This window comes from Heterodontus francisci, chromosome 43 (genome assembly GCF_036365525.1).
Source record: "Heterodontus francisci isolate sHetFra1 chromosome 43, sHetFra1.hap1, whole genome shotgun sequence".
Taxonomy (NCBI): Eukaryota; Metazoa; Chordata; class Chondrichthyes; order Heterodontiformes; family Heterodontidae; genus Heterodontus; species Heterodontus francisci.
In genome coordinates this window covers 524,303-548,319 of record NC_090413.1, presented here as the reverse complement: position 1 = coordinate 548,319, position 24,017 = coordinate 524,303, and positions in this window count along the sequence as shown.

Sequence of the window (24,017 nt, the reverse complement as noted above, 5' to 3'; positions counted from 1 at the left end):
GTCAGAGAGAGTCTGAGAGTGTCAGAGAGTGTCAGAGTCTTTCAGAGAGTGTCAGAGAGTGTCAGAGAGTGTCTGAGAGTGTCAGAGAGTGTCAGAGTCTTTCAGAGAGTGTCAGAGAGTTTCAGAGAGTGTCAGAGATTTTCAGAGAGTGCCAGAGATCTTCAGAGAGTGTCAGAGAGTGCCAGAAAGTTTCAGAGAGTGTCACAGAGTGTCGGAGAGTTTCAGAGAGATTCAGAGAGTGTCCGAGAGATTCAGAAAGTGTCAGATAGTGTCAGAGAGTTTCAGAAAGTGTCAGAGAGTGTCTGAGAGTGTCAGAGAGTGTCAGAGAGTTTCAGAGAGTGTCAGAGAGTGTCAGAGAGTTTCAGAGAATTTCAGAGAGTGTCAGAGAGTTTCAGAGAGTCTCAGATAGTGACAGAGAGTGTCAGAGATTGTCTGAGAGTGTCTGAGAGTTTCAGAGAGTGTCAGAGAGTGTCAGAGAGTTTCAGAAAGCTTCAGAGAGTGTCAGGGAGTGTCAGAGAGTGTCAGAGAGTTTCAGAGAGTTTCAGAGAGAGTCAGACAGTGTCTGAGAGTGTCAAAGAGTGTCAAAGAGTGTCAGAGAGTTTCAGAGAGTGTCAGAAATTTTCAGAGAGTTTCAGAAATCTTCAGAGAGTGTCAGAGAGTGCCAGAAAGTTTCAGAGAGTGCCACAGAGTGTCGGAGAGTTTCAGAGAGATTCAGAGAGTGTCCGAGAGATTCAGAAAGTGTAAGATAGTGTCAGAGAGTGTCTGAGAGTGCCAGAGATTGTCAGAGAGTGTCAGAGAGTTTCAGAGAGTTTCAGAGAGTTTCAGAGAGTGTCAGAGAGTGTCAGAGAGTTTCAGAGAGTGTCAGGGAGTGTCAGAGAGTGTCAGAGAGTTTCAGTGAGAATCAGACAGTGTCTGAGAGTGTCAAAGAGTGTCAAAGGGTTTCAGAGATTGTCAGAGAGTGTCAGAGAGTTTCAGAGAGTGTCAAAGAGTTTCAGAGAGTTTCTGAGAGTGTCAGAGAGTGCCAGAGAGTTTCTGAGAGTTTCTGAGTGTGTCGAAGTGTGTCTGCGGGCGTCAGAGAGTATCTGACAGTGTCACAGAGTGTCAGAGAGTGTCAGAGAATTTCAGAGAGTTTCAGAGATGTTCAGAGAGTGTCAGGGAGTGTCAGAAAGTTTCAGAGAGTGTCAGAGAGTGTCAGGGAGCTTCAGAGAGTTACAGAGTGTCACAGAGTGTCAGAGAGTTTCAGAGAGTTTCAGAGAGTGTCAGAGAGTGTCAGAGAGTTTCAGAGAGTGTCAGGGAGTGTCAGAGAGTGTCAGAGACTTTCTGAGAGTGTCAAAGAGTTCCAGAGGGTTTCTGAGAGTTTCTGAGTGTGTCGGAGTGTGCCTGAGAGAGTCAGAGAGTATCTGAGAGTGTCACAGAGTGTCAGAGAGTGTCAGAGATTTTCAGACAGTTTCAGAGATGTTCAGAGAGTGTCAGAGATTGTCAGAAAGTTTCAGAGAGAGTCAGAGAGTGTCAGGGAGCTTCAGAGAGTTTCAGAGAGTGTCACAGAGTGTCAGAGCTTTTCAGAGAGATTCAGAGAGTGTCAGAGAGTGTCACAGAGTGTCATAGAGTTGCAGAGTGTGTCAGAGAGTGTCTGAGAGTTTCAGAAAGAGTCAGATAGTGTCAGAGAGTTTCAGAAAGTGTCAGAGAGTGTCAGAGAGTGTCTGAGAGTGTCAGAGAGTGTCAGAGTCTTTCAGAGAGTGTCAGAGAGTTTCAGAGAGTGTCAGAGATTTTCAGAGAGTGCCAGAGATCTTCAGAGAGTGTCAGAGAGTGCCAGAAAGTTTCAGAGAGTGTCACAGAGTGTCGGAGAGTTTCAGAGAGATTCAGAGAGTGTCCGAGAGATTCAGAAAGTGTCAGATAGTGTCAGAGAGTTTCAGAAAGTGTCAGAGAGTGTCTGAGAGTGTCAGAGAGTGTCAGAGAGTTTCAGAGAGTGTCAGAGAGTGTCAGAGAGTTTCAGAGAATTTCAGAGAGTGTCAGAGAGTTTCAGAGAGTCTCAGATAGTGACAGAGAGTGTCAGAGATTGTCTGAGAGTGTCTGAGAGTTTCAGAGAGTGTCAGAGAGTGTCAGAGAGTTTCAGAAAGCTTCAGAGAGTGTCAGGGAGTGTCAGAGAGTGTCAGAGAGTTTCAGAGAGTTTCAGAGAGAGTCAGACAGTGTCTGAGAGTGTCAAAGAGTGTCAAAGAGTGTCAGAGAGTTTCAGAGAGTGTCAGAGATTTTCAGAGAGTTTCAGAAATCTTCAGAGAGTGTCAGAGAGTGCCAGAAAGTTTCAGAGAGTGCCACAGAGTGTCGGAGAGTTTCAGAGAGATTCAGAGAGTGTCCGAGAGATTCAGAAAGTGTCAGATAGTGTCAGAGAGTGTCTGAGAGTGCCAGAGATTGTCAGAGAGTTTCAGAGAGTGTCAGAGAGTGTCAGAGAGTTTCAGAGAGTTTCAGAGAGTGTCAGAGAGTGTCAGAGAGTTTCAGAGAGTGTCAGGGAGTGTCAGAGAGTGTCAGAGAGTTTCAGTGAGAGTCAGACAGTGTCTGAGAGTGTCAAAGAGTGTCAAAGGGTTTCAGAGATTGTCAGAGAGTGTCAGAGAGTTTCAGAGAGTGTCAAAGAGTTTCAGAGAGTTTCTGAGAGTGTCAGAGAGTGCCAGAGAGTTTCTGAGAGTTTCTGAGTGTGTCGAAGTGTGTCTGCGGGCGTCAGAGAGTATCTGACAGTGTCACAGAGTGTCAGAGAGTGTCAGATATTTTCAGAGAGTTTCAGAGATGTTCAGAGAGTGTCAGGGAGTGTCAGAAAGTTTCAGAGAGTGTCAGAGAGTGTCAGGGAGCTTCAGAGAGTTACAGAGTGTCACAGAGTGTCAGAGAGTTTCAGAGAGATTCAGAGAGTGTCCGAGAGTTTCAGAAAGTGTCAGATACTGTCAGAGAGTTTCAGAAAGTGTCAGAGAGTGTCAGAGAGTGTTTCAGAATGTCAGAGAGTTTCAGAGATCTTCATGGAGGTCAGAGAGTGCGAGAAAGTGTCAGAGAGTGTCACAGAGTGACGCAGAGTTGCAGAGTGTGTCAGAGAGTGTCCGAGAGTTTCAGAAAGTGTCAGATACTGTCAGAGAGTTTCAGAAAGTGTCAGAGAGTGTCAGAGGGTGTCTCAGAATGTCAGAGAGTTTCAGAGATCTTCAGAGAGGTCAGAGAGTGCGAGAAAGTTTCAGAGAGTGTGACAGAGTGTCGGAGAGTTTCAGAGAGATTCAGAGAGTGTCCGAGAGATTCAGAAAGTGTCAGATAGTGTCAGAGAGTTTCAGAGATCTTCAGAGAGTGTCTGAGAGTGTCTGAGAGTGCCAGAGATTGTCAGAGAGTTTCAGAGAGTGTCAGAGAGTGTCAGAGAGTTTCAGAGAGTTTCAGAGAGTGTCAGAGAGTGTCAGAGAGTTTCAGAGAGTTTCAGAGAGCTTCAGAGAGTTTCAGAGAGTGTCAGAAAGTTTCAGAGAGCGTCAGAGAGTTTCAGAGAGTGTCACAGAGTGTCAGAGTGATTCAGAGAGATTCACAGAGTGTCAGAGATTGCCAGAGATTGTCAGACAGTTTCAGAGAGTTTCAGAGAGAGTCAGTGAGTGTCAGAGAGTGTCAAAGTGTGTCACAGAGTTTCAGAGAGTGTCAGAGAGCGTCAGAGAGTGTCAGAGAGTTTCAGAGAGTGTCAGAGTGTTTCAGAGACTTTCTGAGAGTGTCAGAGAGTTCCAGAGAGTATCTGAGAGTTTCTGAGTGTGTCGGAGTGTGTCTGAGAGAGTCACAGAGTATCTGAGAGTGTCACAGAGTGTCAGAGAGTGTCAGAGATTTTCAGAGAGTTTCAGAGATGTTCAGAGAGTGTCAGAGAGTGTCAGAAAGTTTCAGAGAGAGTCAGAGAGTGTCAGGGAGTTTCAGAGAGTTTCAGAGAGTGTCACAGAGTGTCAGAGCTTTTCAGAGAGATTCAGAGAGTGTCAGAGAGTGTCACAGAGTGTCATAGAGTTGCAGAGTGTGTCAGAGAGTGTCCGAGATTTTCAGAAAGAGTCAGATAGTGTCAGAGAGTTTCAGAAAGTGTCAGAGAGTGTCAGAGAGTGTCTGAGAGTGTAAGAGAGTGTCAGAGTCTTTCAGAGAGTGTCACAGAGTTTCAGAGATTGTCAGAGATTTTCAGAGAGTGCCAGAGATCTTCAGAGAGTGTCAGAGAGTGCCAGAAAGTTTCAGAGGGTGTCACAGAGTGTCGGAGAGTTTCAGAGAGATTCAGAGAGTGTCCGAGAGATTCAGAAAGTGTCAGATAGTGTCAGAGAGTTTCAGAAAGTGTCACAGAGTGTCAGAGAGTGTCTGACAGTGTCAGAGAGTGACAGAGAGTTTCAGAGAGTGTCAGAGAGTTTCAGAGAATTTCAGAGAGTGTCAGAAAGTTTCAGAGAGTCTCAGATAGTGTCAGAGATTGTCAGAGAGTGTCTGAGAGTTTCAGAGAGTGTCAGAGAGTGTCAGAGAGTTTCAGAGAGTGTCAGGGAGTGTCAGAGAGTGTCAGAGAGTTTCAGAGAGTGTCAGAGAGTTTCAGAGAATTTCAGAGAGTGTCAGAAAGTTTCAGAGAGTCTCAGATAGTGTCTGAGAGTGTCAGAGAGTGTCAGAGTCTTTCAGAGAGTGTCAGAGAGTTTCAGAGAGTGTCAGAGATTTTCAGAGAGTGCCAGAGATCTTCAGAGAGTGTCAGAGAGTGCCAGAAAGTTTCAGAGAGTGTCACAGAGTGTCGGAGAGTTTCAGAGAGATTCAGAGAGTGTCCGAGAGATTCAGAAAGTGTCAGATAGTGTCAGAGAGTTTCAGAAAGTGTCAGAGAGTGTCAGAGAGTGTCTGAGAGCGTCCGAGAGATTCAGAAAGTGTCAGATAGTGTCAGAGAGTTTCAGAAAGTGTCAGAGAGTGTCAGAGAGGTTCTGAGAGTGTCAGAGAGTGTCAGAGAGTTTCAGAGAGTGTCAGAGAGTGTCAGAGAGTTTCAGAGAATTTCAGAGAGTGTCAGAGAGTTTCAGAGAGTCTCAGATAGTGACAGAGAGTGTCAGAGATTGTCTGAGAGTGTCTGAGAGTTTCAGAGAGTGTCAGAGAGTGTCAGAGAGTTTCAGAAAGCTTCAGAGAGTGTCAGGGAGTGTCAGAGAGTGTCAGAGAGTTTCAGAGAGTTTCAGAGAGTTTCAGAGAGAGTCAGACAGTGTCTGAGAGTGTCAAAGAGTGTCAAAGAGTGTCAGAGAGTTTCAGAGAGTGTCAGAGATTTTCAGAGAGTTTCAGAAATCTTCAGAGAGTGTCAGAGAGTGCCAGAAAGTTTCAGAGAGTGCCACAGAGTGTCGGAGAGTTTCAGAGAGATTCAGAGAGTGTCCGAGAGACTCAGAAAGTGTCAGATAGTGTCAGAGAGTGTCTGAGAGTGCCAGAGATTGTCAGAGAGTTTCAGAGAGTGTCAGAGAGTGTCAGAGAGTTTCAGAGAGTTTCAGAGAGTGTCAGAGAGCTTCAGACAGTGTCAGGGAGTGTCAGAGAGTGTCAGAGAGTTTCAGATAGAGTCAGACAGTGTCTGAGATTGTCAAAGAGTGTCAAAGAGTTTCAGACAGTGTCAGAGAGTGTCAGAGAGTTTCAGAGAGTGTCAGGGAGTGTCAGAGAGTGTCAGAGAGTTTCAGTGAGGGTCAGACAGTGTCTGAGAGTGTCAAAGAGTGTCAAAGGGTTTCAGAGATTGTCAGAGAGTGTCAGAGAGTTTCAGAGAGTGTCAAAGAGTTTCAGAGAGTTTCTGAGAGTGTCAGAGAGTGCCAGAGAGTTTCTGAGAGTTTCTGACTGTGTCGAAGTGTGTCTGCGGGCGTCAGAGAGTATCTGACAGTGTCACAGAGTGTCAGAGAGTGTCAGAGATTTTCAGAGAGTTTCAGAGATGTTCAGAGAGTGTCAGGGAGTGTCAGAAAGTTTCAGAGAGTGTCAGAGAGTGTCAGGGAGCTTCAGAGAGTTACAGAGTGTCACAGAGTGTCAGAGAGTTTCAGAGAGATTCAGAGAGTGTCCGAGAGTTTCAGAAAGTGTCAGATACTGTCAGAGAGTTTCAGAAAGTGTCAGAGAGTGTCAGAGAGTGTCTCAGAATGTCAGAGAGTTTCAGAGATCTTCATGGAGGTCAGAGAGTGCGAGAAAGTGTCAGAGAGTGTCACAGAGTGACGCAGAGTTGCAGAGTGTGTCAGAGAGTGTCCGAGAGTTTCAGAAAGTGTCAGATACTGTCAGAGAGTTTCAGAAAGTGTCAGAGAGTGTCTCAGAATGTCAGAGAGTTTCAGAGATCTTCAGAGAGGTCAGAGAGTGCGAGAAAGTTTCAGAGAGTGTGACAGAGTGTCGGAGAGTTTCAGAGAGATTCAGAGAGTGTCCGAGAGATTCAGAAAGGGTCAGATAGTGTCTCAGAATGTCAGAGAGTTTCAGAGATCTTCAGAGAGGTCAGAGAGTGCGAGAAAGTTTCAGAGAGTGTGACAGAGTGTCGGAGAGTTTCAGAGAGTTTCAGAGAGTGTCAGAGAGTTTCAGAGAATTTCAGAGAGTGTCAGAAAGTTTCAGAGAGTCTCAGATAGTGTCTGAGAGTGTCAGAGAGTGTCAGAGTCTTTCAGAGAGTGTCAGACAGTTTCAGAGAGTGTCAGAGATTTTCAGAGAGTGCCAGAGATCTTCAGAGAGTGTCAGAGAGTGCCAGAAAGTTTCAGAGAGTGTCACAGAGTGTCGGAGAGTTTCAGAGAGATTCAGAGAGTGTCCGAGAGATTCAGAAAGTGTCAGATAGTGTCAGAGAGTTTCAGAAAGTGTCAGAGAGTGTCAGAGAGTGTCTGAGAGTGTCCGAGAGATTCAGAAAGTGTCAGATAGTGTCAGAGAGTTTCAGAAAGTGTCAGAGAGTGTCAGAGAGGTTCTGAGAGTGTCAGAGAGTGTCAGAGAGTTTCAGAGAGTGTCAGAGAGTGTCAGAGAGTTTCAGAGAATTTCAGAGAGTGTCAGAGAGTTTCAGAGAGTCTCAGATAGTGACAGAGAGTGTCAGAGATTGTCTGAGAGTGTCTGAGAGTTTCAGAGAGTGTCAGAGAGTGTCAGAGAGTTTCAGAAAGCTTCAGAGAGTGTCAGGGAGTGTCAGAGAGTGTCAGAGACTTTCAGAGAGTTTCAGAGAGTTTCAGAGAGAGTCAGACAGTGTCTGAGAGTGTCAAAGAGTGTCAAAGAGTGTCAGAGAGTTTCAGAGAGTGTCAGAGATTTTCAGAGAGTTTCAGAAATCTTCAGAGAGTGTCAGAGAGTGCCAGAAAGTTTCAGAGAGTGCCACAGAGTGTCGGAGAGTTTCAGAGAGATTCAGAGAGTGTCCGAGAGACTCAGAAAGTGTCAGATAGTGTCAGAGAGTGTCTGAGAGTGCCAGAGATTGTCAGAGAGTTTCAGAGAGTGTCAGAGAGTGTCAGAGAGTTTCAGAGAGTTTCAGAGAGTGTCAGAGAGCTTCAGAAAGTGTCAGGGAGTGTCAGAGAGTGTCAGAGAGTTTCAGATAGAGTCAGACAGTGTCTGAGATTGTCAAAGAGTGTCAAAGAGTTTCAGACAGTGTCAGAGAGTGTCAGAGAGTTTCAGAGAGTGTCAGGGAGTGTCAGAGAGTGTCAGAGAGTTTCAGTGAGAGTCAGACAGTGTCTGAGAGTGTCAAAGAGTGTCAAAGGGTTTCAGAGATTGTCAGAGAGTGTCAGAGAGTTTCAGAGAGTGTCAAAGAGTTTCAGAGAGTTTCTGAGAGTTTCAGAGAGTGCCAGAGAGTTTCTGAGAGTTTCTGAGTGTGTCGAAGTGTGTCTGCGGGCGTCAGAGAGTATCTGACAGTGTCACAGAGTGTCAGAGAGTGTCAGAGATTTTCAGAGAGTTTCAGAGATGTTCAGAGAGTGTCAGGGAGTGTCAGAAAGTTTCAGAGAGTGTCAGAGAGTGTCAGGGAGCTTCAGAGAGTTACAGAGTGTCACAGAGTGTCAGAGAGTTTCAGAGAGATTCAGAGAGTGTCCGAGAGTTTCAGAAAGTGTCAGATACTGTCAGAGAGTTTCAGAAAGTGTCAGAGAGTGTCAGAGAGTGTCTCAGAATGTCAGAGAGTTTCAGAGATCTTCATGGAGGTCAGAGAGTGCGAGAAAGTGTCAGAGAGTGTCACAGAGTGACGCAGAGTTGCAGAGTGTGTCAGAGAGTGTCCGAGAGTTTCAGAAAGTGTCAGATACTGTCAGAGAGTTTCAGAAAGTGTCAGAGAGTGTCTCAGAATGTCAGAGAGTTTCAGAGATCTTCAGAGAGGTCAGAGAGTGCGAGAAAGTTTCAGAGAGTGTGACAGAGTGTCGGAGAGTTTCAGAGAGATTCAGAGAGTGTCCGAGAGATTCAGAAAGGGTCAGATAGTGTCAGAGAGTTTCAGAGATCTTCAGAGAGTGTCTGAGAGTGTCTGAGAGTGCCAGAGATTGTCAGAGAGTTTCAGAGAGTGTCAGAGAGTGTCAGAGAGTTTCAGAGAGTTTCAGAGAGTGTCAGAGAATGTCAGAGAGTTTCAGAGAGTTTCAGAGAGCTTCAGAGAGTTTCAGAGAGTGTCAGAAAGTTTCAGAGAGCGTCAGAGAGTTTCAGAGAGTGTCACAGAGTGTCAGAGTGATTCAGAGAGATTCACAGAGTGTCAGAGATTGCCAGAGATTGTCAGACAGTTTCAGAGAGTTTCAGAGAGAGTCAGTGAGTGTCAGAGAGTGTCAAAGTGTGTCACAGAGTTTCAGAGAGTGTCAGAGAGCGTCAGAGAGTGTCAGAGAGTTTCAGAGAGTGTCAGAGTGTTTCAGAGACTTTCTGAGAGTGTCAGAGAGTTCCAGAGGGTATCTGAGAGTTTCTGAGTGTGTCGGAGTGTGTCTGAGAGAGTCACAGAGTATCTGAGAGTGTCACAGAGTGTCAGAGAGTGTCAGAGATTTTCAGAGAGTTTCAGAGATGTTCAGAGAGTGTCAGAGAGTGTCAGAAAGTTTCAGAGAGAGTCAGAGAGTGTCAGGGAGTTTCAGAGAGTTTCAGAGAGTGTCACAGAGTGTCAGAGCTTTTCAGAGAGATTCAGAGAGTGTCAGAGAGTGTCACAGAGTGTCATAGAGTTGCAGAGTGTGTCAGAGAGTGTCCGAGATTTTCAGAAAGAGTCAGATAGTGTCAGAGAGTTTCAGAAAGTGTCAGAGAGTGTCAGAGAGTGTCTGAGAGTGTAAGAGAGTGTCAGAGACTTTCAGAGAGTGTCACAGAGTTTCAGAGAGTGTCAGAGATTTTCAGAGAGTGCCAGAGATCTTCAGAGAGTGTCAGAAAGTGCCAGAAAGTTTCAGAGGGTGTCACAGAGTGTCGGAGAGTTTCAGAGAGATTCAGAGAGTGTCCGAGAGATTCAGAAAGTGTCAGATAGTGTCAGAGAGTTTCAGAAAGTGTCACAGAGTGTCAGAGAGTGTCTGACAGTGTCAGAGAGTGACAGAGAGTTTCAGAGAGTGTCAGAGAGTTTCAGAGAATTTCAGAGAGTGTCAGAAAGTTTCAGAGAGTCTCAGATAGTGTCAGAGAGTGTCTGAGAGTTTAAGAGAGTGTCAGAGAGTGTCAGAGAGTTTCAGAGAGTGTCAGGGAGTGTCAGAGAGTGTCAGAGAGTTTCAGAGAGAGTCAGGCAGTGTCTGAGAGTTTCAGAGAGTTTCAGAGAGTGTCAGAGAGTGTCAGAGAGCTTCAGACAGTGTCAGGGAGTGTCAGAGAGTGTCAGAGAGTTTCAGATAGAGTCAGACAGTGTCTGAGAGTGTCAAAGAGTGTCAAAGGGTTTCAGAGATTGTCAGAGAGTGTCAGAGAGTTTCAGAGAGTGTCAAAGAGTTTCAGAGAGTTTCTGAGAGTGTCAGAGAGTGCCAGAGAGTTTCTGAGAGTTTCTGAGTGTGTCGAAGTGTGTCTGCGGGCGTCAGAGAGTATCTGACAGTGTCACAGAGTGTCAGAGAGTGTCAGAGATGTTCAGAGAGTTTCAGAGATGTTCAGAGAGTGTCAGGGAGTGTCAGAAAGTTTCAGAGAGTGTCAGAGAGTGTCAGGGAGCTTCAGAGAGTTACAGAGTGTCACAGAGTGTCAGAGAGTTTCAGAGAGATTCAGAGAGTGTCCGAGAGTTTCAGAAAGTGTCAGATACTGTCAGAGAGTTTCAGAAAGTGTCAGAGAGTGTCAGAGAGTGTCTCAGAATGTCAGAGAGTTTCAGAGATCTTCAGAGAGGTCAGAGAGTGCGAGAAAGTGTCAGAGAGTGTCACAGAGTGACACAGAGTTGCAGAGTGTGTCAGAGAGTGTCCGAGAGTTTCAGAAAGTGTCAGATACTGTCAGAGAGTTTCAGAAAGTGTCAGAGAGTGTCAGAGAGTGTCTCAGAATGTCAGAGAGTTTCAGAGATCTTCAGAGAGGTCAGAGAGTGCGAGAAAGTTTCAGAGAGTGTGACAGAGTGTCGGAGAGTTTCAGAGAGATTCAGAGAGTGTCCGAGAGATTCAGAAAGTGTCAGATAGTGTCAGAGAGTTTCAGAAAGTGTCAGAGAGTGTCAGAGAGTGTCAGAGAGTGCCAGAGATTGTCAGACAGTGTCTGAGATTGTCAAAGAGTTTCAGAGAGTTTCAGAGCGTGTCAGAGAGTGTCAGAGAGCTTCAGACAGTGTCAGGGAGTGTCAGAGAGTGTCAGAGAGTGTCAGAGAGTTTCAGAGAGAGTCAGACAGTGTCTGATAGTGTCAAAGAGTGCCAAAGGGTTTCAGAGAGTGTCAGAGAGTGTCAGAGAGTTTCAGAGAGTGTCAAAGAGTTTCAGAGAGTTTCTGAGAGTGTCAGAGAGTGCCAGAGAGTTTCTGAGAGTTTCTGAGTGTGTCGAAGTGTGTCTGCGGGAGTCAGAGAGTATCTGAGAGTGTCACAGAGTGTCAGAGAGTGTCAGAGATTTTCAGAGAGTTTCAGAGATGTTCAGAGAGTGTCAGAGAGTGTCAGGGAGCTTCAGAGAGTTACAGAGGGTCACAGAGTGTCAGAGAGTTTCAGAGAGATTCAGAGAGTGTCAGAAAGTGTCAGAGAGTGTCACAGAGTGACGCAGAGTTGCAGAGTGTGTCAGAGAGTGTCCGAGAGTTTCAGAAAGTGTCAGAGAGTGTCTCAGAATGTCAGAGAGTTTCAGAGAGATTCAGAGAGTGTCCGAGAGATTCAGAAAGTGTCAGATAGTGTCAGAGAGTTTCAGAGATCTTCAGAGAGTGTCTGAGAGTGTCTGAGAGTGCCAGAGATTGTCAGAGAGTTTCAGAGAGTGTCAGAGAGTGTCAGAGAGTTTCAGAGAGTTTCAGAGAGTGTCAGAGAGTGTCAGAGAGTTTCAGAGAGTTTCAGAGAGCTTCAGAGAGTTTCAGAGAGTGTCAGAAAGTTTCAGAGAGTGTCAGAGAGTTTCAGAGAGTGTCACAGAGTGTCAGAGTGATTCAGAGAGATTCAGAGAGTGTCAGAGATTGCCAGAGATTGTCAGACAGTTTCAGAGAGTTTCAGAGAATGTCAGAGAGTTTCAGAGAAAGTCAGTGAGTGTCAGAGAGTGTCAAAGTGTGTCACAGAGTTTCAGAGAGTGTCAGAGAGCGTCAGAGAGTGTCAGAGAGTTTCAGAGAGTGTCAGAGTGTTTCAGAGACTTTCTGAGAGTGTCAGAGAGTTCCAGAGGGTTTCTGAGAGTTTCTGAGTGTGTTGGAGTGTGTCTGAGAGAGTCTGAGAGTGTCAAAGTGTGTCACAGAGTTTCAGAGAGTGTCAGAGAGCGTCAGAGAGTGTCAGAGAGTTTCAGAGAGTGTCAGAGTGTTTCAGAGACTTTCTGAGAGTGTCAGAGAGTTCCAGAGGGTTTCTGAGAGATTCTGAGTGTGTCGGAGTGTGTCTGAGAGATTCAGAAAGTGTCAGATAGAGTCAGAGAGTTTCAGAAAGTGTCAGAGAGTGTCAGAGAGTGTCTGAGAGTGCCAGAGATTGTCAGACAGTGTCTGAGATTGTCAAAGAGCTTTTCAGAGAGATTCAGAGAGTGTCAGAGAGTGTCACAGAGTGTCATAGAGTTGCAGAGTGTGTCAGAGAGTGTCTGAGAGTTTCAGAAAGAGTCAGATAGTGTCAGAGAGTTTCAGAATGTGTCAGAGAGTGTCTGAGAGTGTCAGAGAGTGTCAGAGTCTTTCAGAGAGTGTCACAGAGTTTCAGAGAGTGTCAGAGATTTTCAGGGAGTGCCAGAGATCTTCACAGAGTTTCAGAGAGTGTCAGGGAGTGTCAGAGAGTGTCAGAGAGTTTCAGATAGAGTCAGACAGTGTCTGAGATTGTCAAAGAGTGTCAAAGAGTTTCAGAGAGTGTCAGAGAGTGTCAGAGAGTTTCAGAGAGTGTCAGGGAGTGTCAGAGAGTGTCAGAGAGTTTCAGAGAGAGTCAGACAGTGTCTGAGAGTGTCAGAGAGTGCCAGAGAGTTTCTGAGAGTTTCTGAGTGTGTCGAAGTGTGTCTGCGGGCGTCAGAGAGTATCTGACAGTGTCACAGAGTGTCAGAGAGTGTCAGAGGTTTTCAGAGAGTTTCAGAGATGTTCAGAGAGTGTCAGGGAGTGTCAGAAAGTTTCAGAGAGATTCAGAGAGTGTCAGAAAGTGTCAGAGAGTGTCACAGAGTGACGCAGAGTTGCAGAGTGTGTCAGAGAGTGTCCGAGAGTTTCAGAAAGTGTCAGATACTGTCAGAGAGTTTCAGAAAGTGTCAGAGAGTGTCAGAGAGTGTCTCAGAATGTCAGAGAGTTTCAGAGATCTTCAGAGAGTGTCAGAGAGTGCGAGAAAGTTTCAGAGAGTGTGACAGAGTGTCGGAGAGTTTTAGAGAGATTCAGAGAGTGTCCGAGAGATTCAGAAAGTGTCAGATAGTGTCAGAGAGTTTCAGAGATCTTCAGAGAGTGTCTGAGAGTGTCTGAGAGTGCCAGAGATTGTCAGAGAGTTTCAGAGAGTGTCAGAGAGTGTCAGAGAGTTTCAGAGAGTTTCAGAGAGTTTCCGAGAGCTTCAGAGAGTTTCAGAGAGTTTCAGAAAGTTTCAGAGAGTGTCAGAGAGTTTCAGAGAGTGTCACAGAGTGTCAGAGTGATTCAGAGAGTGTCAGAGATTGCCAGAGATTGTCAGACAGTTTCAGAGAGTTTCAGAGAGAGTCAGTGAGTGTCAGAGAGTGTCAAAGTGTGTCACAGAGTTTCAGAGAGTGTCAGAGAGCGTCAGAGAGTGTCAGAGAGTTTCAGAGAGTGTCAGAGTGTTTCAGAGACGTTCTTAGAGTGTCAGAGAGTTCCAGAGGGTTTCTGAGAGTTTCTGAGTGTGTCGGAGTGTGTCTGAGAGAGTCAGAGAGTGTCAGAGAGTGTCAGAGATTTTCAGAGAGTTTCAGAGATGTTCAGAGAGTGTCAGAGAGTGTCAGAAAGTTTCAGAGAGAGTCAGAGAGTGTCAGGGAGTTTCAGAGAGTTTCAGAGAGTGTCACAGAGTGTCAGAGCTTTTCAGAGAGATTCAGAGAGTGTCAGAGAGTGTCACAGAGTGTCATAGAGTTGCAGAGTGTGTCAGAGAGTGTCCGAGAGTTTCAGAAAGAGTCAGATAGTGTCAGAGAGTTTCAGAAAGTGTCAGAGAGTGTCAGAGAGTGTCTGAGAGTGTAAGAGAGTGTCAGAGACTTTCAGAGAGTGTCACAGAGTTTCAGAGAGTGTCAGAGATTTTCAGAGAGTGCCAGAGATCTTCAGAGAGTGTCAGAAAGTGCCAGAAAGTTTCAGAGGGTGTCACAGAGTGTCGGAGAGTTTCAGAGAGATTCAGAGAGTGTCCGAGAGATTCAGAAAGTGTCAGATAGTGTCAGAGAGTTTCAGAAAGTGTCACAGAGTGTCAGAGAGTGTCTGAGAGTGTCAGAGAGTGTCAGAGAGTTTCAGAGAGTGTCAGAGAGTTTCAGAGAATTTCAGAGAGTGTCAGAGAGTTTCAGAGAGTCTCAGATAGTGTCAGAGAGTGTCAGAGAATGTCAGAGAGTGTCTGAGATTTTCAGAGAGTGTCAGAGAGTTTCAGTGAGCTTCTGAGAGTTTCTGAAAGTGTCAGAGAGTTACAAAGAGTTTCAGAGAGTTTCAGAAAGTGTCAGAAAGTTTCAGAGATTGTCCGAGAGTTTCATAGAGTTTCAGAGGGTGTCACAGAGTGGCAGAGAGTTTCAGAAAGCTTCAGAGAGTGTCAGGGAGTGTCAGAGAGTGTCAGAGAGTTTCAGAGAGTTTCAGAGAGAGTCAGACAGTGTCTGAGAGTGTCAAAGAGTGTCAAAGATTTTCAGAGAGTGTCAGAGAGTGTCAGAGGGTTTCAGAGTGTGTCAGAGAGTTTCAGAGAATTTCTGAGAGTGTCAGAGAGTGCCTGAGAGTTTCTGACAATTTCTGAGTGTGCCGGAGAGTGTCAGAGATTGTCAGAGTGTTTCAGAGAGTGTCAGGGGAAGGTTCTTTACCCAGAGAGTGGTCGAGGCATGGAATGCCTTGCCCGGGGAAGTTGTTGAGTCAGAAACTTTAGGGACTTTCAAAAGGCTTTTGGATAGGTATATGGATAAAGGAGAATGATGGGGTATAGATTAAATTGTCCTTGACAGAGGACAAAGGATCGGCACAACATTGTGGGCCGAAGGGCCTGTTCTGTGCTGTATGTTCTATGTTCTATGTTCTATGTCACAGAGTTTCAGAGAGTGTCAGAGATTTTCAGAGAGTTCCAGAGATCTTCAGAGAGTGTCAGTGAGGGCCACAGAGTGTCAGTGAGTGTCAGAGAGTTTCAGAGAGTGTCAGAGATTTTCAGAGAGTTTCAGAGATCTTCAGAGAGTGTCAGAGAGTGCCAGAGAGAGTGTCACAGAGTGTCGGAGAGTTGCAGAGAGATTCAGAGAGTGTCCGAGAGATTCAGAAAGTGTCAGATAGTGTCAGAGAGTTTCAGAAAGTGTCAGAGAGTGTCAGAGAGTGTCTGAGAGTGTCAGAGATTGTCAGAGAGTTTCAGAGAGTGTCAGAGAGTGTCAGAGAGTTTCAGAGAGTTTCAGAGAGTGTCAGAGAGTGTCAGAGAGCTTCAGGCATTGTCAGGGAATGTCAGAGAGTGTCAGAGAGTTTCAGATAGAGTCAGACATTGTCTGAGATTGTCAAAGAGTGTCAGAGAGTTTCAGATAGAGTCAGACAGTGTCTGAGATTGTCAAAGAGTGTCAAAGAGTTTCAGAGAGTGTCAGAGAGTTTCAGAGAGTGTCAGGGAGTGTCAGAGAGTGTCAGAGAGTTTCAGAGAGAGTCAGACAGTGTCACAGAGTGTCAAAGAGTGTCAAAGAGTTTCAGAGAGTGTCAGAGAGTGTCAGAGAGTTTCAGAGAGTTTCAGAGAGTGTCAAAGAGTTTCAGAGAGTTTATGAGAATGTCAGAGAGTGCCAGAGAGTTTCTGAGAGTTTCTGAGTGTGTCGAAGTGTGTCTGCGGGACGCAGAGAGTATCTGAGAGTGTCACAGAGTGTCAGAGAGTGTCAGAGATTTTCAGAGAGTTTCAGAGAAGTTCAGAGAGTGTCAGAGAGTGTCAGAAAGTTTCAGAGAGTGTCAGAGAGTGTCAGGGAGTTTCAGAGAGTTACAGAGTGTCACAGAGTTTCAGAGAGTTTCAGAGAGATTCAGAATGTGTCAGAGAGTGTCACAGAGTGACACAGAGTTGCAGAGTGTGTCAGAGAGTGTCCGAGAGTTTCAGAAAGTGTCAGATACTGTCAGAGAGTTTCAGAAAGTGTCAGAGAGTGTCAGAGAGTGTCTGAGAATGTCACAGAGTGTCAGAGAGTTTCACAGAGTTTCAGAGAGTGTCAGAAATTTTCAGAGAGTTTCAGAGATCTTCAGAGAGTGTCAGAGAGTGCGAGAAAGTTTCAGAGAGTTTGACAGAGTGTCGGAGAGATTCAGAGAGATTCAGAGAGTGTCCGAGAGATTCAGAAAGAGTCAGATAGTGTCAGAGAGTTTCAGAGAGTTTCAGAGAGCTTCACAGAGTTTCAGAGTGTGTCAGAAAGTTTCAGAGAGTGTCAGAGAGTTTCAGAGAGTGTCACAGAGTGTCAGAGTGATTCAGAGAGATTCAGAGAGTGTCAGAGATTGTCAGAGAGTTTCAGACAGTTTCAGAGAGTTTCAGAGAGTGTCAGAGAGTTTCAGAGAGAGTCACTGAGTGTCAGAGTGTCAAAGTGTGTCACAGAGTTTCAGAGAGTGTCAGAGAGCGTCAGATAGTGTCAGAGAGTTTCAGAGAGTGTCAGAGTGTTTCAGAGACTTTCTGAGAGTGTCAGAGAGTTCCAGAGAGTTTCTGAGAGTTTCTGAGTGTGTCGGAGTGTGTCTGAGAGAGTCAGAGAGTATCTGAGAGTGTCACAGAGTGTCAGAGAGTGTCAGAGATTTTCAGAGAGTTTCAGAGATGTTCAGAGAGTGTCAGAGAGTGTCAGAAAGTTTCAGAGAGAGTCAGAGAGTGTCAGGGACTTTCAGAGAGTTTCAGAGAGTGTCACAGAGTGTCAGAGCTTTTCAGAGAGATTCAGAGAGTGTCAGAGAGTGTCACATAGTGTCATAGAGTTGCAGAGTGTGTCAGAGAATGTCCGAGAGTTTCAGAAAGAGTCAGATAGTGTCAGAGAGTTTCAGAAAGTGTCAGAGAGTGTCAGAGAGTATCTGAGAGTGTGAGAGAGTGTCAGAGTCTTTCAGAGAGTGTCACAGAGTTTCAGAGAGTGTCAGAGATTTTCAGAGAGTGCCAGAGATCTTCAGAGAGTGTCAGAGAGTGCCAGAAAGTTTCAGAGAGTGTCACAGAGTGTCGGAGAGTTTCAGAGAGATTCAGAGAGTGTCCGAGAGATTCAGAAAGTGTCAGATAGTGTCAGAGAGTTTCAGAAAGTGTCACAGAGTGTCAGAGAGTGTCTGAGAGTGTCAGAGAGTTTCAGAGAGTGTCAGAGAGTGTCAGGGACTTTCAGAGAGTTTCAGAGAGTGTCACAGAGTGTCAGAGCTTTTCAGAGAGATTCAGAGAGTGTCAAAGAGTGTCACATAGTGTCATAGAGTTGCAGAGTGTGTCAGAGAATGTCCGAGAGTTTCAGAAAGAGTCAGATAGTGTCAGAGAGTTTCAGAAAGTGTCAGAGAGTGTCAGAGAGTGTCTGAGAGTGTGAGAGAGTGTCAGAGTCTTTCAGAGAGTGTCACAGAGTTTCAGAGAGTGTCAGAGATCTTCAGAGAGTGTCAGAGAGTGCCAGAAAGTTTCAGAGAGTGTCACAGAGTGTCGGAGAGTTTCAGAGAGATTCAGAGAGTGTCCGAGAGATTCAGAAAGTGTCAGATAGTGTCAGAGAGTTTAGAAAGTGTCACAGAGTGTCAGAGAGTGTCTGAGAGTTTCAGAGAGTTTCAGAGAGTGTCAGAGAGTGTCAGAGAGTGTCAGAGAGTGTCAGAGAGTTTCAGAGAGTCTCAGAGAGTCTCAGATAGTGTCAGAGAGTGTCAGAGAGTGTCTGAGAGTGTCTGAGAGTTTCAGAGAGTGTCAGAGAGTGTCAGAGAGTTTCAGAGAGCTTCTGAGAGTTTCTGAGAGTGTCAGAGAGTTACAAAGAGTTTCAGAGAGTTTCAGAGAGTGTCAGAAAGTTTCAGAGAGTGGCAAAGAGTTTCAGAGAGTTTCAGAGGGTGTCACAGAGTGGCAGAGAGTTTCAGAAAGCTTCAGAGAGTGTCAGGGAGTGTCAGAGAGTGTCAGACAGTTTCAGAGAGTTTCTGAGAGAGTCAGACAGTGTCTGAGAGTGTCAAAGAGTGTCAAAGAGTTTCAGAGAGTGTCAGTGAGTGTCAGAGAGTGTCAGAGGGTGTCAGAGAGTGTCAGAGAGATTCAGAGAATTTCTGAGAGCTTCTGAGAGTTTCTGAGAGTGTCAGAGTGTCACAGAGTGTCAGAGAGTTTCAGAGAGATTCAGAGAATGTCACAGAGTGTCAGAGAGTTTCATAGAGTGTCATAGAGTTGCAGAGTGTGTCAGAGAGTGTCCGAGAGTTTCAGAAAGTGTCAGATACTGTCAGAGAGTTTCAGAAAGTTGCAGAGAGTGTCAGAGAGTGTCTGAGAATGTCAGAGAGTTTTAGAGATCTTCAGAGAGTGTCAGAGAGTTCGAGAAAGTTTCAGAGAGTGTCAGAGAGTTTCAGAGATTTTCAGAGAGTGTCTGAGAGTGTCTGAGTGTGCCAGAGATTGTCAGAGAGTTTCAGAGAGATTCAGAGAGTGTCAGAGAGTTTCACAGAGTTGCAGAGTGTGTCAGAGAGTGTCCGAGAGTTTCAGAAAGTGTCAGATACTGTCAGAGAGTTTCAGAAAGTGTCAGAGAGTGTCAGAGAGTGTCTGAGAATTTCACAGAGTGTCAGAGTGTTTCAGAGAGTTTCACAGAGTTTCAGAGAGTGTCAGAGATTTTCAGAGAGTTTCAGAGATCTTCAGAGAGTGTCAGAGAGTGCGAGAAAGTTTCAGAGAGTTTGACAGAGTGTCGGAGAGATTCAGAGAGATTCAGAGAGTGTCCGAGAGATTCAGAAAGAGTCAGATAGTGTCAGAGAGTTTCAGAGATCTTCAGAGAGTGTCTGAGAGTGTCTGAGAGTGCCAGAGATTGTCAGAGAGTTTCAGAGAGTGTCAGAGAGTGTCAGAGAGTTTCAGAGAGTGTCAGAGAGTTTCAGAGAGTCTCAGATAGTGTCAGAGAGTGTCAGAGAGTGTCTGAGAGTGTCTGAGAGTTTCAGAGAGTGTCAGAGAGTGTCAGAGAGTTTCAGAGAGCTTCTGAGAGTTTCTGAGAGTGTCAGAGTTACAAAGAGTTTCAGAGAGTTTCAGAGAGTGTCAGAAAGTTTCAGAGAGTGTCCGATAGTTTCAGAGAGTTTCAGAGGGTGTCACAGAGTGGCAGAGAGTTTCAGAAAGCTTCAGAGAGTGTCAGGGAGTGTCAGAGAGTGTCAGACAGTTTCAGAGAGAGTCAGACAGTGTCTGAGAGTGTCAAAGAGTGTCAAAGAGTTTCAGAGAGTGTCAGAGAGTGTCATAGGGTTTCAGAGAGTGTCAGAGAGTTTCAGAGAATTTCTGAGAGATTCTGAGAGTTTCTGAGAGTGTCAGAGTGTCACAGAGTGTCAGAGAGTTTCAGAGAGATTCAGAGAATGTCAGAGAGTGTCAGAGAGTGTCACAGAGTGTCATAGAGTTGCAGAGTGTGTCAGAGATTGTCCGAGTGTTTCAGAAAGAGTCAGATACTGTCAGAGAGTTTCAGAAAGTGTCAGAGAGTGTCTGAGAATGTCACAGAGTGTCAGAGTGTTTCAGAGAGTTTCACAGAGTTTCAGAGAGTGTCAGAGATTTTCAGAGAGTTTCAGAGATCTTCAGAGAGTGTCAGAGAGTGCGAGAAAGTTTCAGAGAGTTTGACAGAGTGTCGGAGAGATTCAGAGAGATTCAGAGAGTGTCCGAGAGATTCAGAAAGACTCAGATAGTGTCAGAGAGTTTCAGAGAGTTTCAGAGAGCTTCACAGAGTTTCAGAGTGTGTCAGAAAGTTTCAGAGAGTGTCAGAGAGTTTCAGAGAGTGTCACAGAGTGTCAGAGTGATTCAGAGAGATTCAGAGAGTGTCAGAGATTGTCAGAGAGTTTCAGACAGTTTCAGAGAGTTTCAGAGAGTGTCAGAGAGTTTCAGAGAGAGTCAGTGAGTGTCAGAGTGTCAAAGTGTGTCACAGAGTTTCAGAGAGTGTCAGAGAGCGTCAGATAGTGTCAGAGAGTTTCAGAGAGTGTCAGAGTGTTTCAGAGACTTTCTGAGAGTGTCAGAGAGTTCCAGAGAGTTTCTGAGAGTTTCTGAGTGTGTCGGAGTGTGTCTGAGAGAGTCAGAGAGTATCTGAGAGTGTCACAGAGTGTCAGAGAGTGTCAGAGATTTTCAGAGAGTGTCAGAGATGTTCAGAGAGTGTCAGAGAGTGTCAGAAAGTTTCAGAGAGAGTCAGAGAGTGTCAGGGACTTTCAGAGAGTTTCAGAGAGTGTCACAGAGTGTCAGAGCTTTTCAGAGAGATTCAGAGAGTGTCAGAGAGTGTCACATAGTGTCATAGAGTTGCAGAGTGTGTCAGAGAATGTCCGAGAGTTTCAGAAAGAGTCAGATAGTGTCAGAGAGTTTCAGAAAGTGTCAGAGAGTGTCAGAGAGTGTCTGAGAGTGTGAGAGAGTGTCAGAGTCTTTCAGAGAGTGTCACAGAGTTTCAGAGAGTGTCAGAGATTTTCAGAGAGTGCCAGAGATCTTCAGAGAGTGTCAGAGAGTGCCAGAAAGTTTCAGAGAGTGTCACAGAGTATCGGAGAGTTTCAGAGAGATTCAGAGAGTGTCCGAGAGATTCAGAAAGTGTCAGATAGTGTCAGAGAGTTTCAGAAAGTGTCAGAGAGTGTCAGAGAGTGTCTGAGAATTTCACAGAGTGTCAGAGTGTTTCAGAGAGTTTCACAGAGTTTCAGAGAGTGTCAGAGAGTTTCAGAGAGTCTCAGAGAGTCTCAGATAGTGTCAGAGAGTGTCAGAGAGTGTCTGAGAGTGTCTGAGAGTTTCAGAGAGTGTCAGAGAGTGTCAGAGAGTTTCAGAGAGCTTCTGAGAGTTTCTGAGAGTGTCAGAGAGTTACAAAGAGTTTCAGAGAGTTTCAGAGAATGTCAGAAAGTTTCAGAGAGTGGCAAAGAGTTTCAGAGAGTTTCAGAGGGTGTCACAGAGTGGCAGAGAGTTTCAGAAAGCTTCAGAGAGTGTCAGGGAGTGTCAGAGAGTGTCAGACAGTTTCAGAGAGTTTCTGAGAGAGTCAGACAGTGTCTGAGAGTGTCAAAGAGTGTCAAAGAGTTTCAGAGAGTGTCAGAGAGTTTCAGAGAGCTTCTGAGAGTTTCTGAGAGTGTCAGAGAGTTACAAAGAGTTTCAGAGAGTTTCAGAGAATGTCAGAAAGTTTCAGAGAGTGGCAAAGAGTTTCAGAGAGTTTCAGAGGGTGTCACAGAGTGGCAGAGAGTTTCAGAAAGCTTCAGAGAGTGTCAGGGAGTGTCAGAGAGTGTCAGACAGTTTCAGAGAGTTTCTGAGAGAGTCAGACAGTGTCTGAGAGTGTCAAAGAGTGTCAAAGAGTTTCAGAGAGTGTCAGAGTGTCACAGAGTGTCAGAGAGTTTCATAGAGTGTCATAGAGTTGCAGAGTGTGTCAGAGAGTGTCCGAGAGTTTCAGAAAGTGTCAGATACTGTCAGAGAGTTTCAGAAAGTGGCAGAGAGTGTCAGAGAGTGTCTGAGAATGTCAGAGAGTTTTAGAGATCTTCAGAGAGTGTCAGAGAGTTCGAGAAAGTTTCAGAGAGTGTCAGAGAGATTCAGAGATTTTCAGAGAGTGTCTGAGAGTGTCTGAGTGTGCCAGAGATTGTCAGAGAGTTTCAGAGAGATTCAGAGAGTGTCAGAGACTTTCACAGAGTTGCAGAGTGTGTCAGAGAGTGTCCGAGAGTTTCAGAAAGTGTCAGATACTGTCAGAGAGTTTCAGAAAGTGTCAGAGAGTGTCAGAGAGTGTCTGAGAATTTCACAGAGTGTCAGAGTGTTTCAGAGAGTTTCACAGAGTTTCAGAGAGTGTCAGAGAGTTACAAAGAGTTTCAGAGAGTTTCAGAGAATGTCAGAAAGTTTCAGAGAGTGGCAAAGAGTTTCAGAGAGTTTCAGAGGGTGTCAGAGAGTGCGAGAAAGTTTCAGAGAGTTTGACAGAGTGTCGGAGAGATTCAGAGAGATTCAGAGAGTGTCCGAGAGATTCAGAAAGAGTCAGATAGTGTCAGAGAGTTTCAGAGATCTTCAGAGAGTGTCTGAGAGTGTCTGAGAGTGCCAGAGATTGTCAGAGAGTTTCAGAGAGTGTCAGAGAGTGTCAGAGAGTTTCAGAGAGCTTCTGAGAGTTTCTGAGAGTGTCAGAGTTACAAAGAGTTTCAGAGAGTTTCAGAGAGTGTCAGAAAGTTTCAGAGAGTGTCCGATAGTTTCAGAGAGTTTCAGAGGGCGTCACAGAGTGGCAGAGAGTTTCAGAAAGCTTCAGAGAGTGTCAGGGAGTGTCAGAGAGTGTCAGACAGTTTCAGAGAGAGTCAGACAGTGTCTGAGAGTGTCAAAGAGTGTCAAAGAGTTTCAGAGAGTGTCAGAGAGTGTCAGAGAGTGTCAGAGGGTTTCAGAGAGTGTCAGAGAGTTTCAGAGAATTTCTGAGAGCTTCTGAGAGTTTCTGAGAGTGTCAGAGTGTCACAGAGTGTCAGAGAGTTTCAGAGAGATTCAGAGAATGTCAGAGAGTGTCAGAGAGTGTCACAGAGTGTCATAGAGTTGCAGAGTGTGTCAGAGAGTGTCCGAGAGTTTCAGAAAGTGTCAGATACTGTCAGAGAGTTTCAGAAAGTGTCAGAGATTGTCAGAGAGTGTCTGAGAATGTCACAGAGTGTCAGAGTGTTTCAGAGAGTTTCACAGAGTTTCAGAGAGTGTCAGAGATTTTCAGAGAGTTTCAGAGATCTTCAGAGAGTGTCAGAGAGTGCGAGAAAGTTTCAGAGAGTTTGACAGAGTGTCGGAGAGATTCAGAGAGATTCAGAGAGTGTCCGAGAGATTCAGAAAGGGTCAGATAGTGTCAGAGAGTTTCAGAGAGTTTCAGAGAGCTTCACAGAGTTTCAGAGTGTGTCAGAAAGTTTCAGAGAGTGTCAGAGAGTTTCAGAGAGTGTCACAGAGTGTCAGAGTGATTCAGAGAGATTCAGAGAGTGTCAGAGATTGTCAGAGAGTTTCAGACAGTTTCAGAGAGTTTCAGAGAGTGTCAGAGAGTTTCAGAGAGAGTCAGTGAGTGTCAGAGTGTCAAAGTGTGTCACAGAGTTTCAGAGAGTGTCAGAGAGCGTCAGATAGTGTCAGAGAGTTTCAGAGAGTGTCAGAGTGTTTCAGAGACTTTCTGAGAGTGTCAGAGAGTTCCAGAGAGTTTCTGAGAGTTTCTGAGTGTGTCGGAGTGTGTCTGAGAGAGTCAGAGAGTATCTGAGAGTGTCACAGAGTGTCAGAGAGTGTCAGAGATTTTCAGAGAGTTTCAGAGATGTTCAGAGAGTGTCAGAGAGTGTCAGAAAGTTTCAGAGAGAGTCAGAGAGTGTCAGGGACTTTCAGAGAGTTTCAGAGAGTGTCACAGAGTGTCAGAGCTTTTCAGAGAGATTCAGAGAGTGTCAGAGAGTGTCACATAGTGTCATAGAGTTGCAGAGTGTGTCAGAGAATGTCCGAGAGTTTCAGAAAGAGTCAGATAGTGTCAGAGAGTTTCAGAAAGTGTCAGAGAGTGTCAGAGAGTATCTGAGAGTGTGAGAGAGTGTCAGAGTCTTTCAGAGAGTGTCACAGAGTTTCAGAGAGTGTCAGAGATTTTCAGAGAGTGCCAGAGATCTTCAGAGAGTGTCAGAGAGTGCCAGAAAGTTTCAGAGAGTGTCACAGAGTGTCGGAGAGTTTCAGAGAGATTCAGAGAGTGTCCGAGAGATTCAGAAAGTGTCAGATAGTGTCAGAGAGTTTCAGAAAGTGTCACAGAGTGTCAGAGAGTGTCTGAGAGTGTCAGAGAGTTTCAGAGAGTGTCAGAGAGTGTCAGAGAGTGTCAGAGAGTGTCAGAGAGTTTCAGAGAGTCTCAGAGAGTCTCAGATAGTGTCAGAGAGTGTCAGAGAGTGTCTTAGAGTGTCTGAGAGTTTCAGAGAGTGTCAGAGAGTGTCAGAGAGTTTCAGAGAGCTTCTGAGAGTTTCTGAGAGTGTCAGAGAGTTACAAAGAGTTTCAGAGAGTTTCAGAGAGTGTCAGAAAGTTTCAGAGAGTGGCAAAGAGTTTCAGAGAGTTTCAGAGGGTGTCACAGAGTGGCAGAGAGTTTCAGAAAGCTTCAGAGAGTGTCAGGGAGTGTCAGAGAGTGTCAGACAGTTTCAGAGAGTTTCTGAGAGAGTCAGACAGTGTCTGAGAGTGTCAAAGAGTGTCAAAGAGTTTCAGAGAGTGTCAGAGAGTGTCAGAGAGTTTCAGAGGGTGTCAGAGAGTGTCAGAGAGATTCAGAGAATTTCTGAGAGCTTCTGAGAGTTTCTGAGAGTGTCAGAGTGTCACAGAGTGTCAGAGAGTTTCAGAGAGATTCAGAGAATGTCAGAGAGTGTCAGAGAGTGTCATAGAGTGTCATAGAGTTGCAGAGTGTGTCAGAGAGTGTCCGAGAGTTTCAGAAAGTGTCAGATACTGTCAGAGAGTTTCAGAAAGTGGCAGAGAGTGTCAGAGAGTGTCTGAGAATGTCAGAGAGTTTTA